At 39.0% G+C, this 19,475-nt stretch overlaps 1 protein-coding gene across 2 annotated transcripts in view; it reads left to right on the forward strand.

Moving 5' to 3' along the window:
- The window catches only part of FSTL5 (follistatin like 5), a 561,350-nt gene that overhangs the window by 507,078 nt on the left and 34,797 nt on the right, over positions 1-19,475 (forward strand). The window lies entirely within an intron of this gene.

Genomic DNA, 19,475 nt, shown 5'->3' on the forward strand with positions numbered 1-19,475 from the left:
TTATGGAGACATGGGTTAGTCAGAGAGGAAAAAGAAATTGTGAAGAGGTGAGGGAAGGAGGGAAATATTTGAAAAGAGAAAGAAAGGAGAAAATCTCATGGTTTCTACCCACGCCACAATCTCTCCAGCCTACCCACTTCAAGGGAGAAGACCTGGAAGTCCCACACCATCACCATATGCTGTAACCAACCATATATGTTAATGCATGTCAATTTTAATTATACTATTTTTTTCTCCGAGTATGTTAGCAGGTATATTAAATGGCTTTTTTCCCCAAAATTTGCCTATAGCAGTTACTAGTACTTCAGTCTATAGCAGAGTCAGAATTCAGTCACATATTCCTTCCACACCTCCAAAACTTGCATTAATTCTCATTGGGAGCTTTGTGTGCTCAAGGAATGCAAGGTCAGCCCCGGAATAACCCGGTCCTGTTTTTACTTCAAACCAGTGTTGCAAATAATTGAGCTTTTTGTTTAGTACTCTGAATTTCAAAGGTTTTTGATACTTGTACAAAACTGCTTTAATTAGGAATATCTTCAATATAAATGAACAAGCATTATTCACCCTGAGGGAGATTCAGCTACAATTTGAAATCATATATATCCTCCCTTTTTAAAATATACATTTAGAAGTTTGGCATTGGCTTTCTTTTAAATGTGAAATTCAGAAATTTATCATTAGAAGTATTTGTCAGTGTCTGTTTCTGAATTCAAATGAGTAGGAAAGAGACTGAGCTGCTGAAATTCATAAAACTAAAAATATTCCCTATACCTTTGATGAATCTGGTCCTTTGTATCAGAAAGCATCTTTGCAGTTCTCCTGAAGATGCTGTCACATTAAAAGGCAAAATGTCTAATTTTCCATGTAATTCCTAGATAACAAGTGAATTATCACCCTGTCATATGTAAATGAAAACATATAGTAAATGTAAATTAAATTACATTTAAATAATAAATTATGATTCCAAGTACCATTACTGTGCACATATTTCTTTAATTAAATCAATTTAAACATGAGTACACACTATCCCTGAATAAGTGCACAAACAGTCCTTATCTTCATGCTTAGAAAATCATTAAACCATGTCTGCTACATTTTGGAGTAGTAGTACTTTAAAGGCAATGGCCACTATTTATGTAAAGTAGCAATCCAATAAGGAAGCACTTGTCCTAGTATTAATGGAATATAATTTGTTTATTTCTGTATTAATGCCCTGGGGAGACTCAGTTTCTATTGAATTCTGTCATTAATGGCATGCAGTGGTGGTGGTTCTTACCTGGACAGGTGCCCACAAACCCTTAATCCATAATGGAGAGCAACATTTAAAGGACAGAGCTGGCACTGATCTACCCTGAAGTGCTAGGCTGCTTCATTTAATTGTCTTCTTGAGCAATATTTCAACTAATGGATCCTGTTGGGCACATCTACGTGTTGCTAATTATATTCAGTTTAAGCAGTATAGCTTAAGCATAGCACTAAAACACAGTGTGCTTTTACATCCCATGGCATGGCTACCAGTAAAAAGCTTTGTCAGAATAAAGACAATGAGTCAACTTTCTAAATTAAATATAGGTATATATTGTAACATTTTTCAGATAGGCACATATTGTGCCATTTTAGTAATGAACCACATTAGCATTAAATATATTTATTTTGTTTCATGAAAGACAAAAAGATTCTACACTATTTTGGCAGACACATTTATTTAAAGGGATGCTACCAACTTTATCGGGCCAAAATTTAATATATCTATAAAACATTCCTTGTGCAGATTTTTACAGTGGAACAGCGGTGACATTTCAGTTAGGTACATTAATTTGCCTACAGTCAGAACAGGAAACAGAAATGTGGAAGTGGACATAGGTTCATAGATTATAAGAACAGAAGGGCTTACTATGATCTACTAGGTAACACAGGCCATAGAACTTCCCTGAACTAATTCCTGTTTGAAGTAGAAGACATCTTTTATAAAAACAACCAATCTTGATTTTAAAATGGCCACTGATGATGAGTCCACCACAACCTTTGGAAGTGGTTCCAAAGGTTAATTACCCTTAGTGTTAAAAATTTGCATCTTATTTCCAGACTGAATTTGTTTAGTTTCAACTTCCAGCCATTGGATCTTGTTATACCTTTGTCTCCTAGACTGAAGAGCCAATTGCAAAATGTTCTCCATGTAGGTTCTTCTAAAATGTGATTGAGTCATCCTTTAACCATCTCTTTGCTAAGTAGACTAAGTTCCTTGAGTGTATCACTATATTATTTCTGTGCCTCTTCTCTGAACCCTTTTGAATTGTGAAGACCAGAACTAGACATAGTATTCCAGCAGTAGCTTCAGTGGTCCTAAATACAGAGGTAATTTAAACTCCATACTCATACTCAAGTCTAAAAAAGGCAAAAGAGCCGACAGTGACTTGGGAATGGGAAAGGACAAAAGGCCTGATCCAAAGCCCATTGAAACCAGTGAGAATCTCTCTTTTGACTTCAGCGGGCTTTGGAATACAGCCAACAGAATGAAAGGAAAGACAAAGAAAAAGAAAACTAAAAATTACATTGTACACATTAAATTTTAAATTAAAAATACACAGAAAAGAAAAAAAGACATAAATTGAATGAAATAATGAAAGAATGAAATAGGATAAGGAGTGACAACATAAAATAGAAAGAAACACAACTTTTAGGATTCGTGAATTTTATTTTTTGATGCTTCTGATTTCTCTAACTTCTAATTTCTTTTGCAATTTCTTTTCAAGAAATAGTCTAAAATAAAATGGTCACTGTTTCAAAAGGGCCTGTAATATTTTTTCCTATGCTGACATAATTGATTTATGTATATAACCAATGAAATTAATTCACCAGAGTTTGATTGGTTTGTGCTGCATTGGAAATGCCCTAAAATATTTTTCCAAAATGACAACCCTCCTCCTGATTAGAAAAACCTCCAATAAGGACATGCCATTTTCAAATTTCTAAAAGTGCAAATAGCGTCCTTAATTTTTCATCAATAGAATGTTTAAAATCAAAATCAAAAATTGTTTTTTTGCCAATAGTTTCAGTATCCTTTTTAGAGTATCATTAAAAGCCTCTGATCCTGAGTAGCAAATGACTTCTTCCTATTCAGTAATCAATAAGGTAATTATTTGCCTTTGCCTCTTTCTTCATATTATTTTCACCAAAAAAATTCTAGATTACCAATAGTTCAAAAACTTCAGCAAATTCTCCCAATATTCATTCCAATCAAACAAATCCTGATCTTGGTCATACATGTGGAGCTTTTACCTCCCAAGGAATTTGACACTAAAAAGAGCTGCAGTTTGACTGTTAAAATTGTACCAACTCTGACTGCATCTTGTATTTAAAAAAATAATAATAATAAAAATAAACAATGATGCAGACAGAGACCACGTTTCTATATTTTCTTTTACTTTTCTGCAGTAAATCTATTTAAATTTGTTGATTATTTAAGGAATTCACCTTCCACTGTGCCTGACTTTCAAACACTTTGAGGTTTTGTTTAAATAAAAAATGAACTATATGAGCAGTGTGTCAGGGATGGTTTTAAATTAACCGCAAAAGAGAAATCCATCAAATTAGTAGTGGTATGAAAAAATTGTCTAAATCTAACTTGTCATCAGTAAGCAATGAAAATACTCAATAACAGCACAAGCGTGTTAAGGACGTTAAGCAACAAACATCAGATTTCCTGCTTATTATCCTTTTGTGTATAAACCAACCAGGAGAACACGTCATGAACTTGAATAGCAAGAGACAGCCACAAAGGAAATAACCCCACTGGATGAGTGAGTTGATATTGTTAACTGTTCAAGAGCTCCTCTTTGCTTTGTTAGAATTCAGTCCCCACTGAGCAGGCAAGAGCAGAGTTTTCCATCATAATGAAAATCTTCTGGAGTTATGCACATTTGTCACTTGTAAACTAAATTATTTGAACGATGAGACAGATTACAGAATGTGCATGTTTTACCAAATTGGTGTCCAGGACAAATCTGACTTGTTTTTTTTTAACCTGAGGTTGTCTTGTGAAAAGACTGTAGCTCTCAAAAGATGTTGTACATCTTGTGTAAGTCAGTTTAAATGATATCACCTACATCATGCTCTTTCTACTGAGTTTTTATTTGTGCAGTACAGAGGCTAAAGAGGTTTGTATGAGAGGGATAGTGTCTGTATGTTTTGTATGTACATGCACATAAACGAAAGTGAGAAGTGTAAAGCAATTGTGGACTATTAGTTCTTTCTCATTTTTACCTTTAATACAATTACATACTTATTTAAAACTTTATATAAATACAGATGAGTTTTATATTTTCATTTGAATGAGACGAACACTGACAGAATTATGTGTGGTGTGACCCCTAGCAGTTTGCTGTTTTTAATTTTACATTTAAAAAAGAAAAATACACTGCTTCTAAGTTACTCTTTAAAAAAATCTGTCAAATAAAATTAGTTGCTACATTCATCCATTTGTCATTTAAAAGGTATTCCTTGCTCCTTACCAGCATTAAAAGAAATGAATTATGCAAGACTTGTCCACTGAGTACTGTACTTCAAACATTCACCTAAATGAGCATTGGCCTATAGTTTTCAAAGCTCTTAAGCATTTAAAAGACTTCCAAGAGATGTGGACTTAGTACATTAGAGCAAAGAATTTTTGAGAAAATGGATTGGTGGGGGGAAAATGAATTAAACTTTGTGTCTATTTCACTGAATAGTTGAATTAATCTGGATGCTGCTGATTATTCTCTGAGAATAATATTTGAGATAGGACCGGATTAGTGGCTGTCTGAACATTATTTTAATGTGTTTTCTAAAGCTAATCCATAATTGGAATCTGGAGTTTATTTCCAGGGTTTTTGACCCAGATACACACAGATGAATGCAGACACAACACACAGTAGATGAGTTTAAACAGCAGACCATAACTTTTTATTGATCTGAATTAATGCTAGGGTGAAAAGTATGACAAATTCCATGAGGCAAAAGGGTGGTCCAGTAGAGGAAAATATGGCTTTATGCTACAACAACAACACAAACAAGGCCTCAACCCCTCAGTACCCTAAAGGTCTAGCCAGCCACAGATATCCTCCTGATTCCTCCTGTTCTTGTTAGGGAATGAAGTTGGAGGGGAATTGCTGTGACCCATGCAAAATTGAAGAGACCTACTCTCACTCTACAAAAAGTGAATTTAGCAGATGCTTTGAGTCCTGTGTGCAGGTTTATCCCAGGAGCTGGTCAACTGACAGCTACACTAATCCCATGCTGGACACCAGCTAAAACTTGTGTTGACTCTCAAAGTCCATCCCACCCAAAAAGGCTTCCCAGGTATCATGAGGAAGTAAAAAGCAAAACAACAAAAAACGAAAATCCTCAGAGCAATGGCCCATGCTGTCCTGATAGAAAATGTCTTCCCAAACTTTCCTCAGTAATTGAGGGGTGATATGGCTTAGTGGGACAGCATAGTGGGAGTCCCAGATATGCCATTTTCAGGACAATTAAGTACCAGGGAGAGTGAGTAGGAGCCATTTGGACATCAGCAAAGATTGTGCCAGGGTCTGGGGAGAGACCTCAGCAGCTGATCAAACCTGGTTGGTTCCCTCCCCTGAGCTAGCCAGATGAGTACCAAAAGGGAGTGGAGCAAATGTCCTACTTTGTTCCTGAAGCCACCCCCAGGGCCCTCTCCTTCTGTCTAGGATGAATGTATTCATGCAGAGGAGAAGGAGGAGGGCCCCCAGCATTGGGAGGTGAAGGGCTGAGCGCCTCCCCTACTCTATCTTGCAGCATGGCCAAGAGCACAGGGTGTGCCTTTCTCCCTCTGGTCTGTTCAAACTACTCCTCTCCCCTGCTAAAATAATGTTAAGCAAGCTACCAGACTCTGGCCACATTGCTTTCTTGTCAGTTAAACATCTTTAAACACCAAAGTAAACCATACACTAAAGGGTAGGTCTGTTGTTAAAGGTAGCTCTAATATCTCCAGAATACCTTGTCCTTTTTTCTATTTACCAAATCCATGCCTGAATTTCTCAAATGCAGGTAGGAAACCTAAGATTTCCTCAATTACTCCAAGGTCAGGGAAGCACTCCCCGATGAGACTCTGAAAATCGTGTGAATTTAACCCCATAATCCCTATGTCACTTTATGACTTGGCAGGTCCCCCTGCTAGTTACATTGGGGCAGGTGGTACCATGCATGTGAGAGTTCCTCCAAGGGACAGCAAAAGACCTTCACCCTCTTGAGACTTAAAAATGAAGGACACATGCTTGAAGTTGTTACTCAAGTAAAAGTCCCATTGACTTCAGCGGGACTGAGTAGTGACTTCTGCACTGTTTCCTGAGACTCTAGTATCTGCTAGTTAAGTCCAGTGCACTAGAATTCCATCTTGGGCAGATCACAAGCTGGAAGGACACTGTGGTACAACCCACTAAGGCACCAGTGAAACCTATAAATAATTGAGGGCTTGGTGTTAGAAGTGTATGGTCCTCAACGGAGGATTTTTGTTTTTATTTTGCATTTTGCAAATCTTGAAAAAATGTGTAGCCTGTTATCAACTGCTACTTTGTTAGTACCTGTAACATATTCTCCCATTGCTGGTTTCAGTTAAATCATGCCAGGGCACATGCTGTGTGTGTGTGTGTGTGTGTGTGTGTGTGTGTGCATGTACATGTGTGTAAAAATATAGTTTCTTCTACCCACATTTTCAGTGTGCACAGCCTGAAAGTAGATCCCACTGTTGCAGCCAAGAGCATTCAGATACCATGGTCATACAAGTAGACAAATAGTTAAGATGGAACATAGTAGTAGTAGAACAAATCCCAAGGTCCTTTATTCTGTTTTACTCAGACAAACCTACACCCAATTTATTCCCTTTGGAGATTTGCCTGTAAAAATTGAGTATGGACTTCAGTCTTTGGCTTCATATATTTACCTTGAAGAAAATTTCATTCAATGAACCACCCTTCCTGCCAAGATAGATCAATACAAGCAATTATGTTGTCTCTTAATATCTGTTCCTTATCATAAAAATAGACGTTTGTAATTAGTGTGTGGGATGGCTGCAAAAAGATTATTTTTGCAATGCCCATGAAAGTATGTTCTTAGAAATCTAAGGAGTACAAGGGCTGATTATTTCAGTTCCGCAGTTCATAAATCTAAGTGAACAAAAGATAATTGGAATAAATTAAAGTCTATCATTACACTGCTGTACAATGTTTCAAAGCAATATTAAATGAACTCATTGTAATGGATTCTCTCTAACTCTTTAGCTGTTTTAATCTTTTTAGCAAGCATTTTGAATATCATATAGTTACCTGCCTCAATCTGTGAAAGAATGAACAATCAACCCACTGGTGGGGGATGGCTCGTGATCTGAGTAAAATTAAATATTCTCTGTTTGAAATGTTTCATTCTTCTCTTTCTGTTGTGTAGATAATAACAGGAGAAATATCCACTCTGAAATTATACTCATTTGCTCATGTCAGACTTTCTGAAAACTGAGCCATCATTAAAAAGTGATTGGAAATATAACATTGTAAGAGTTCCTAAAAGTGAGCCACTAGGGAAGAATGAATGCATTAAAAAAACTCACAAAGTTTCCAACTTCATTCCAAAGCATAGGCTCGCACACTGCTGTAGAATAGCTGAAAGACTGGAAGCACATTCTTTGAACCAAATGCAAATCAGCACATTAAAAAAATATCACTTTGCTTCAGAAATCCTGTAAAATTAGAAATGAAATTTTGCTTTGATTTGCAAATCAGATGATGCAGGCAGTAAATTCTGTGTCTCTCCTTGTCAAAACCAAAGCAAAGAGATACAGTTAAATTCTGGATTGTATATCCAATTAGCTAATGTGGTCTACTTCAAAGATGATAGACCACAAATTAGTATTTTACAAATACTACTGAAAGTTGGGTAAGGGAAATGATAATTTATGCCAATTCACACACATTAGTGAACAAAATATTAATGATGGGTTTATAATATAGGGAGCAGTGCTTCTCAGCGGTAATGTAAGCTAAAGGGGAAGTCATTTCAGGTAGTGCTTAAGGACATAGGCATAGAAGGCTCAGCAGCACCGCAGCACGCTACCTTAGACCAAAAGAAGCTAATATGCCCCAACTCTGTGGGATCAAGACTTCCAAGAGCAGAGGCCTTCTCTGAGGAGGAGGAGAATCTGTGGAGCAAGTGCAATTGACAGTAACTGTAGTATCCAGCTGACACTTAGGGCTGGTCCCCACTTAGTCTGGACTTCGGACTAAGGTACGCAAATTCAGCTACGTTAATAACGTAGCTGAATTCGAAGTACCTTAGTCCGAACTTACCGCGGTCCAGACGCGGCCGGAAGTCTCCCCCTGTCGACGCCGCGTACTCCTCTCGGCGAGCTGGAGTACCGGCGCCGACTGTGAGCACTTCCGGGATCAATTTATCGCGTCTTAACCAGACGCGATAAATCGATCCCAGAACATCGATGGCGTGCCGCCGGACCAGCTGGTAAGTGAAGACTAGGCCTTACTCTGAGCAGCCAGAGACACAACAACTTGTGCAGGAGCAGGGCCGCCCAGAGAATTCAGGGGGCCTGGGGCAAAGCAATTTTGGGGGCCCCTTCCAAAAAAAAAAAGTTGCAATACTATCGAATACTATATTCTCGTGGGGGCCTCTCTGGGGCACAGGGCAAATTGCCCCACTTGTCCCCCCTCTTTTCCCTCCCAACCCGCTGGCGGCCCTGGGAAAAATAAACATTTAAAAACCTTCCGCATCTCAGCACAAACCCAATTTTGAGAGAACTTCTTTTCAAGTCACCTTTACAAGGTATCACTGGTTCTCAGCATCAGCTAGGGCTAAAAGGCACTAAAGCTCATTAAAAGGGATGGACAAATATTTTCCGTCAAAACTTTTTTTGGATCAAAAACTAGAGGGTTTTAAAAAGCAGAAAAAATCACAGACAATGTCTGCTTTCCTGCAAAATTTGTTGTGTTTTTTTTAATTGAAAAGCTGAAATTAGTCTGCCAAAACCTGAACATGGTTTGGGGTTTCAGAAGTGACTGGCCAAATATTTGCTGCTTGCTGTGTTTGATTGTTTAAAGAAACAATAAAAAAAAATCTGCTTAAAAGAAATCCAAAACCTTTGAACCGCCTCAGCTTGTGACCAAATGCCTGAGCCCATCCAATCAGAGATTTTTCCAGGTTTCTGATACTCTGCTGGCTTCCTTGACTCATATCTGTTTCTATAACTTTGGGTTCATTTAGAACATAAGAATGGCCATACTGGGTCAGACCAAAGGTCAATCCAGCCCAGTATCCTTCTACCGACAGTGGCCAATGCCAAGTGCACCAGAGGGAGTGAACCTAACAGGTAATGATCAAGTGATCTCTCTCCTGCCATCCATCTCCACCCTCTGACAAACAGAGGCTAGGGACACCATTCCTTACCCATCTTGGCTAATAGCCATTAATGGACTTAGATAAATTCATGGAGGTTGTTTCCTAGAGACTAGCTCCATGGGGTCCCTTACAAACTGGAGACGGTTACTGTGGGTTTGTCTTTAGTATAGCTTATGTACATACTCCACGAACTGAGCATTTGAGCTTGTTCTAGAATCTGGGATGAGCCTATGTTGTGAAAACTGAAATGCTCAAAATAGCACATGCATGTGGATGGACACAAGGTGTTCAAATTAAATTAACCCAGGGGTTCTCAAATTGGGGGTCGGGACCCCTCAGGGGGTCACAAGGTTATTACTGGGGGTCGCGAGCTGTCAACCTCCACCTCAAACCCTGCTTTGCCTCCAGCATTTATAGTAGTGTTAAATATATAAAAAAGTGTTTTTAATTTATAAGGGGGGGTCACACTCAAAGGTTTGCAATGTGAAAGGGGTCACCAGTACAAAAGTTTGAGAACCACTGAATTAAGCCCTCTGGAGCCTCGGGGAATGCAGGGGCGGGGAGGAGGGTCTCCCTTGATAGGGTTGGGAAGGAGGTAGGTGATGTAGGATATTGCTCTTCTCATGTGATCCCTCCCCCTTGGCTCTATCACTGTTAATCTAAAGTGGCTAATTTTAAATGAAGCTACCCTCCCCTGACATGAATCTCCCTATGGCACTGAAATTAAATGTAGACTATAATTTAGCATTTGAGAAGTGAAAGGGATGGTAGCCCTAAGGGAAAGATAACAGCTTGACTCATTGTGTTAAATAGCTGTCTGCAAGCCTCAAACTGCTGAATGAGCTTTAGGGTAGGGAAGGCTATGCCTCCCCAGACAGCCTGGCCCTGCCCCCGGTCTGACCCCCATCCACTTCCTGCCCCCCGACTGGCCCTCTCAGAATCCCCGACTCATCCTGCTCCTTGTCACCTCACTTCCCCCACCACCCCAGGACCCCATCCTCCACCAACCTTCCCTTTCCCCTGACTGTCCAACCACTATCCACCCCCCCACCGAGTCCTGACAGACCCCCAGAACGCCCACAATCCAACCCCCCATTCCCCGTCCCCTAACCACTACCCCCCCCCCCCCCAGCAGTGCTATCCAGGGCCGCTCCTGGGTTACCCCTGCTTCTCCCCTCTCTCGGATCCTCAGCGCGCCGTGTCTAGGAGCTGCCCTGACCCCTGGACAGCGCTGCAACAGCGTGACTCTGGCAGGACCAGAGCTCGCAGCCCCGCCCCCTTACCACGTCTCTCTGACTCAGAGGGAGGAGCTCAGGCACCGCCGGAGCCACACCGCTGCAGCGCTGTCCAGGGCCGCTCCTGACATGGCGCGCAGAGGCTCCGGGGGATGGGGGAAGGTGGGGGTGGGGCCGGGGAAGCCTCAGACATTCTTGTGGGGCCAGGGGGCCCCTGCGCGACCCGGGGCCTGGGGCAAATTGCCCCACTTGCCCCCCCTCTGGGCATCCCTGTGCAGGAGCTGCAAAATTTGGAGGCCCACGCTCACTGTAAACCACTTAATGGTGAGGAGAGAATTAGCTGGAAATAACAAAATAGCAAAAATAACCTTGCATAACTTTTCAGCCCCCTTTCCCATTCCTATGTCCCTTCTCTTTGTCCAAAATAGAGGTAAGAGTGCAATTTGGTGCATACATAGCTTTTACAGGAAGAATGTGAGACTGATAGAAACCTTCCTTAAGACTTTATCTGCCTCTAGTTTTAAATTGTGCCCTTCCAGGATCTGTACTTTGAAAGCAATACAAAGAATGAACAAAAGAGAAGAGATTTTGCTTGTATAGGTCATTCGGTATTTATGGAAGAAATGAACTGGTGTAACAGTTCAAATTAGGTCTGTGGATTCATCAGACCATTGTTTGCAAATGAAATTGATAGATAAAAAAGAATTAATAAACATTATTTGGTAGTATGCCACAGATTGCAATTCATTTCTAAATTCACCTTGTGTTCTTTATTATTTTTATTTAAAAGTCATTGATTTGTACAGACAACAGATATTCCAACATAGCTAACCAGTAACAATACATTTATTAAATTAGCCTTAAAAAACATGAAAATTAACCAGCATATCAGACATGAAATTTTACTTGCCTCCTTTATACCATGAAAACTGATGATAAAGGAAAAAAGAATATTTGATTTAATTCACTCACACACCCAAAATACCTACCGAAAATCTTTGTTGTGAGTGAGTGGGGTAGAACTTTGCAAGGGCTATAGAAGTATAGCTGCTAATTGTTAATTGAGTAAAGATGATAGTACATACCTAACTCTTTCATTATAGCTATTTATCAAAATTGATGCTTAGCACTCTGTTAGAAACATGTGGGATTCTGACCCACTGTGTGCTGTGGCACAAAGGTTGTGGTGAAAGGAAATTCCTTGTGCCCGATCCTTCTTTTACATTAATTCAGGCACCAGCTAGAATCTGGCCATAAATAAGTTGTGTGCATGAAATCCTGGCTCCAATGAAGTCAATGGAAATTTTGCCATTGACTTCAATTAGACTAGAATTTCACCCTATATATTTCTTCTTCCCTAATGCCTGCACAAATATTTTTAAGGCAGGTGTACTGGAAGGATAATGGGCACCCGTTTCATTAGAACCGGCCAAATAAACCCTTATTTCAAATAATTGTAGCACCTTCTTTCGTCCACTTTTTTTGGGACAGCAGCATGTAGCATTACATGGAAATAAAGCACATGTGTGTAATATATTCTAAAATGCATTCAAGTATTGCAGAAAACTAACCCACAGGGGCATAGCTTGTTACCCATGGTCTTCAAAGAGCAGCAGGTAACTTTTCTTTAATGCCCTTCTAATTAATCATACATATTTCAAATAAATCAAATTATAAAGGCTATGGCAAGTGATGGCAAGACATATGAAGTGATCTTGACATTTAACAGTTATCCATTTTGTCAGCTTCCAAAGCATGATTATTAAATTAAATTCAGTATATGTGCTAAGGGACTGATTTTCTATTTGTTTGTTTGTTTAAATGCTTTTATTGTTTGCATAGAATGACCACAAGTTAATTAAACTTATTTTGGTGGCTTTTCCACCTACAAGTTAATAGCAAATGATTAAATGGATTATATTTTTGAAATATCTATCAGACATATACTTCTGTGTCTGAATTATAAGAACAAAATTGTAGACTATAACCCAAGCTCCATACAGGAGCTGTTGTTCAATCATTATTTTTTTCTAAGACGGTTTGGATTTCATCACAGTTATTATACAAGTTTTTCACTGATGCAGCTTCACTAATGTCAGTGGAACTATTCATGATTTACACTTTTGTGAGTTAGTCAGACCCAAGTTTTTCCACACTTCAAAATTGCCAACCCCATGGTTTCAAAAATCATGTGTCAGACTCCTGAAAATTAGGAAATTGGTGTAAATAGAATTAGATTTTCTTTCTGTATTTTTGAGCCTTTAAGGCACATTTACTTCACGTTTTCAGGCTTTTCTCTGCAACCACCAGTGCTAGAAACTTACTTTTAATTTTTGTCATGAAAGTTGGGATTCTCGTGTAATGGCATGACTCAAAGACTCGCCAACCGCACCAGATACTGTATCATGAGATTTGCACTAAAATTGCAAGGGTTGGTAAAAGGTTTTTGTCAATCACTTCAGTCTCCATCTGCAGTTAGTCACATGGCCAAATTCCGTTCTCATTTGCATCAGTATAGTTACATTGAAGTCTTCATGAGCTCTGCACATCTCCGTGATGGACCAGAGCCTCTAGAGCAGTGGTCCCCAACCTTTTTGTGGCCAGTAGCACATTCATGTTTCTCAGAAGAGTGTGGCGGGTGCCAAAAATTTTTCAAGGCTTATTTTGTATTTGTACATTAAATAATACGAAAAACATCATATTTAATATTACATAATATATGAATCCAGAGAGAAGAGAGAAGCCGCGAGGACAGAGAACACCGGCGCCCGCAGTCCCGGAGTACTCTGTCCCAGCAGGCGCAGAGCCCCGGCTTCTCTCCCCTGCTGGGCAGTAGGTGGGCCCTGCACCTGCCAGGGACAGAGAACACCGGGGCCTGCAGCCCCGGAGTTCTCTGTCCTCGGCAGGCGTGGGGCTGCGGCTTCTCTCCGGCTTAACCCACAGCCCCGCGCCTGCCTAGGACCGAGAACACCGGCCTGCAGCCCCGGAGTTCTCTGTCCTCAGCAGGTGCAGGGCCTCAGCTTCTCTCCCCTGCTGGGCACTAGGCAGCCTCGTGCCTGCCGGGAACAGAGAACACCACGCCTTTTCCCTTCAAGTGTTATTCCAGTGTAAGGGAAATGGAGCCCTAAATTTGCAAAGTCAATTTTATTTCTGTTCTTCCGTTTGCCAGAACTCTATTGGTGATCTGTAGGGTGCAGTGCAAAATACATTTGTGTGTTTGGCTTTTTCTTGATTTGGGCTGAGAGTGGAATGGAGTGGTAGAGGTTATGGTGAGTTTCGATTATGACTGTTTCGATTAGTTCATTTTAATTTTTGCAATATATCCAGCTATCATGATGGTGGGCACAACTTTTAATATGAAAAAAATATATATCTTTTGAGATTCTTTGTTCTGCTGAGTTACAAGTATTTCACAATCTCTAGCTAGTCTGAGATTCTTTACCTCGTGATTCATTCCTCCATCTGTACTGGCAATCCTTTCTGACTTGTACAAATTCCTCTGTGCATTCCATTTGGCATCGCCCCACCTTGATGTTACCATGTTTTTCTGAGTCTGAAATCTTCTTAATTCTCCCCTTCCTCGGACTGACATTGAATACTAGCTTTAGCAGTGTCTCTTGTTCAGTTTCTCATTGACTATCATAGTCTTTAATGTGATCTGAAAATATATTTTTTAAAATCACTAAAATTTGTTGGTAAGCTTTCCAAGGCCGAAAAAATAATTGTTAAAAAGATAATGAAATTTCTCATGGTGAATAGTTCCCATATAAAGTAGCATGCCCAGCCACTCCTACCTACATGCACACACACTCCCCCCCCTTTAGATATTGACAAATTTGGAAAACTTTTATTGCCATGATCTAAAATAAGTGTCTTCCTTCTCTTTGTACTTGGGACTGGATACTACTCCTGCTGAAGTCAACGGCAAAAGTGCTGCTGACTTCAGTAATGTAGCATCAGCCTATAAAGAAATCCCTCTGTTGGTATTATCCTGCAATGTCAGGTTGTTGTATTCCTTTCTTGTGCAAACATATCTTAAATATAAAAAGCATAAAACAGTGACAATTAGCATAATTGTATCAATTGGAGACAATGTACCGCTTTACCATCTACAATATGCAAACTTTGATCTTGATCATGCAAACACTTATATGTGAGTAATCCAGTTGAATTGGAGATGACTGGTCACTTGGGTACATGTTTGGAACATTGAGGTGTTTGTCTGAGTGAACAACATCACAACAGCAATGATCATTGTCATTCCTTTTGTTTCTGAAATATGTGACATCACTCATAGCAGAGAGCAACTAAAGTGGAGCTCTGATTTCTCATGGTCTGAATGTTCTTTTATTAAAACACAGTGCTAATTAAAAATAAGCATATCCTTTTTGACGATTATTGGAATCATACAAAGAAGTTTTTAACCTTTTATGAAGACATTTGCAATTCACCTTTAAATGCTGTTCCAAAATAAAATTCCTCACAAACCTTGAAAATGAATTCACTTCAAGCAAGAAGAAGATTATTAGTTCAGCAGCCTGACTGAGTAAATCTAAAATATCAATGAAAATTACTCACATTCTGAAGTATATTGATCAGCTAGATGGGCAATACTGGTTTGCAAAGAAAACCCTCACAAATGCTTTGCATCATCATCATTATTATTGGTTTATCACTTTAGCATGCTGAGGTCAGTGTGGGCTGAGGTCGATACATGCACATTCAGTAAAAGTAATGTATTTAAAAATGGGAAAATCCTTCCATTCTTCTCACAGGGTATTTATCTCTTTTTTTTTATGTTCATAAGCTCTCACACACCTTTAGGCTTGTTTACAGAGCTCAGAACCCAGCTCTTTCTTTGAAACAGCAGTTATCTGAGCAGCATGAACAGTCTGAGGGCTAAAAGTACAATCCTATCCTCAATCCTGTGTTTCATCAGAGCTGACCCCTCCACTCCTTTTGACTTGGGGGTGATGAAGGTGTTTCACAGGGTGTTGGCTGTTTGTATGCAACAATTTATAAGACTCAATTTCTCTGTCATTCCTGTGCTCTGCTTTTTTTGGTTGGCCTACTCATCCACTCTCATATCGTTATCCTCAGAGTAACCATGTTTGGATTCCCCTAATGTGTAGATTACTAGTGTTACTGCAGTATTTCAGGCTAGTAAAATGTTGTTGTTGTGTTTTATATAAGAATATTGTAATATTACTCACTGTGATACAACAAATAAAATAAATTGCGGAAGGAAAGGGAAGGGAAGAAGGCCTTCAATAACAGAAACAGCACAGAATTATCAGTGTGTGCCACTTAGATGAGTCCTCAGCCAGGTGGACTTCAACGTCCTTAGAATTTTTACACACAAATATTCCAAACCAAAAAATTAATGATTAATCTTTCCACAGAAACAGAGCACTAAATATTGATGGAAAAGCACAGTAGCATTTTATTATTCATAGAGAACAGCAGGAAAGGAAAATTAAGGAAATGAACTTTAAAGGTCAGAGTCTGTAATAGCACCCAAAAGAAAAACAACTTTTTATTCTGATGAGCAATAGCCACTGGGCAATGTCCACTTAGCCTTTCGTTATCATCAAACAATTTTTGAAATTAAACAAAGGGCATTCTCGGCATCTGCCGGAAATATACTGTCCTAGGCAACAATGATTTTCTCAGACCTGAGGGGATGTTTGCTGTGTACTTGCTGACAGTTTTTGACACCAGAAACAGTTCAGTCTAAAGTGTGTTATCTATAAATCAATATATGTATGTGTACTACATAATAGGATATTTGTAATATAAAGTCGCTCTAAAGAAGTATAGCCTGTTTAAAAATATTTTAGCCAGAGAAGGTTATCCATGTGATACTTTAAAATGTCTGAATGCAAGGCTTCCAGATCAAATAAATGATCTGCGCAACCACACAATCACGCTCACACATCCATCTATGTGTAGCTATAAACTGGAGAATAACAAAAGAAATAAATAGCTAGTGCTTGGTATACTACATGTCAGACTCCTAGAGGATCAAATATTTAGAGTGAAAAGTGTAATAATTTTGATATTTTATTTGTCACAAAAACTAAATGGGCCCCTGAAAGCTGAACAGCCTGGTAAAACATGCAAAAACATGTTTCTTTTTGTTTGTTTTTTTAAGAATATTTCCCTCTCTGGGACTATAGTGAATATTACCCCATTTCATGAGAAAAATAGCTAGTAGATAATGTTTTGCTTCTTTTGAATTTTGTTTTTGATAATTAGTAGTTTTCCCTATGGATTTAAAAGACACTTTTCATGATATTAGGCCCCAGTCCTTCAAAGGGTTAGTCACAGACAATTACATAAACTTGCAACAGAGAGTCCTGTGGCACCTGTGGAGTCTCATAGACTCTTCTGCTGCTCTTTGCTGATAGAAAGGATAAATCCTGGTTCCTTAATTGGTCCAGCCCTTTCTTTTTTCCCCATTTTGTTTTCTTTTGGCCTTTTTTTTTTTAAATTTATTTTGAGAGAGAAACTTGTCCTTAAGCGCTCATTCTCCTTTCATAGCATCACATTCTTGGGAGTCCTCACTCACTCTGTTTACTCTTGATTCCACAAATATGCCTATTGACTTCAGTAGGTATTTTGTGGGAGCAGGGACTGAGATAGAAACTGAAAATGACTTTATATTTTCCATAGACTACAGCACATTCCATTCAACCCATTTTCCTGCTCATTTCATTAGATAAACACATTTAAAAATAAATATAACATTTACATTTTTTTAAAAAGAAAGAGAGATAATGGTAATTTTTGGCTATTTGAGTGCACTTTTCCTTAATTATTTCTTTCATTACCTGTATGACCTTCCTTCTCTGCCAAGATATCCCTGTGTAATAGTGAGCACAGTTTCTCTAAGTAGAGTAACATTTAGAATAAGACCAGACTAAGGACACATCTTCACTAGTGTTTGTAACTGTCTGGAACTATTTTTAGAATAACAGGAGAGCTGTGAATACATGAGGTTTCAGACGATATTACTCTTCACTCTAGGAGTTAACTGTATCAGATATCATCATGGCAATAGTGTACTATTGGGAATGCACTGTTACTGGCATGGAACAGCCTAGAGATGTTCACATTCAGCACCTAGATACAAAGTTTGGTCAAATCTGAATCACCTGAACTCCAGAAATGGGCTCAGAGATGCAGGGAAACAGCTTTCCCTGCTCCCCAGAAATCACTTCTCAGAAGGTGCAGTTCTTTTTGCCCATGCATCTGACCCTCCAGTGACATTTGCATCAAGGTGATATGATGCAGCAGTTCAACCAACGTTAATTGGGCTAAAATTAAGAACCGTCAGGAACTCAAATATTACTGCTTTAAGTGGACTTGAATTTCTTCCTGAGCTATCCACCCAGCACTAGCGTGTTGTATAGAAGTCAGATATTATCAGAGAATTCACACAGTCATCTCCTATGCTAAACAGTGGGAAATTATAGTAATCTTAAATATCACTGTGTGATAACAATTGGCAAATGCTGACTTCTTTTTTTAATGGTGACCACTCTGTCCCATACATACATATTATGTAAAGAAATAATAAATAGGAGTATATACATACCACCTAAATGAGAGCGATGCCCAGTTGCCATTAGAAATTCATAGAAACTGTATGTTCAATTTCCTTGTTAGTTTTGACAGTATCAGCCTGTGTGTACATACAAAGGCAAACTCAAAATGTCTTTTTTAAAAAGGAATAACTTAAAATAATTAATCACACCAATCACAATATTTCTTTAAAAAAAACCCATATTATTATACACTAACAATGTGATTCGGTGCTTTGCGACTGATGTGTATTTGGTAGATTTAAAAAAAAATCATCTTGAGTTATTTAGCTGTCATCCATAAAATATTAAAGTTATGTTGCAGATAATGTATCTAAGATTTCCTGGGGAAAAACTATTAATGTTTTCTTCAGAGTTCAATCTTCCTTTCTACATTTTTTCAACATTTGTAAATGGAATATCTGAAAGAAATCTAGTAGAAACCATATCACTGGCTGCTATCACATTAATGCTAGCAGAGTATGTCAAATCTTTTAGTGTAATAGTAACAACATCTAGCACATTTAGATTTGCAATAAGCACAGTTACCTTTGGAAAACTCGTTAGGGTCCAAGAAATGCAAGGGAGAATCACAAGTTTCTTTCTCTTTTTGTTTTTCTTCTTTTATTTTTCTCTTTCTCTCTTTTTCTTTTCTCTCTTTCAAATGTCTAGCCCTTTCCCTTGGGAACATAGTTTTGAAAATGTAAAAGTATAAAAATATCTACAGTGATCACTAGTGTTTCAAAACTAGTTTTTCCCTAAAACACACAGGTTATTTATGGTCCTCCATTATAGTTACCCAGGAATAATCTTTGAAGCCTATAAAAAGTATCTGCACAGATCCTTGAATTTTTAGAAGAAAACCAAGGGCATGGCTACATTTGCAGATGTAGAGCGCTCCGAGTTAAACCAGCCTTCGGAGAGCGCAGTACGGAAAGTGGTGCAGTCTGTCCGCACTGACAGCTGTAAGCTCACTGGCATGGCCACATTCATGGCACTTGCAACAGCACTGGGAACAGTGCATTATGGGCAGCTATCCCACATAGCACCTATTCCCATTCTGGTGCTGTGGGTTGTGGGAAGGAGGTCAGGGGGGCAGGGCATTCTGGGTTCTGTCCCAATGCCCTGTGATGCATCAGTTTGCATCCCAGCAATCCCTGTGCTTCCGTCCAGCTTTGGCGCCATCTTTCAATGTTTTTTTGTACTGCGCGCTCTGTGTGCCCTTTCATGCTGTGGGAATGGAGCCCAAACTGGTGAGAAA

Source organism: Malaclemys terrapin, chromosome 5, assembly GCF_027887155.1.
Source record: "Malaclemys terrapin pileata isolate rMalTer1 chromosome 5, rMalTer1.hap1, whole genome shotgun sequence".
In the NCBI taxonomy this organism is placed as follows: Eukaryota; Metazoa; Chordata; order Testudines; family Emydidae; genus Malaclemys; species Malaclemys terrapin.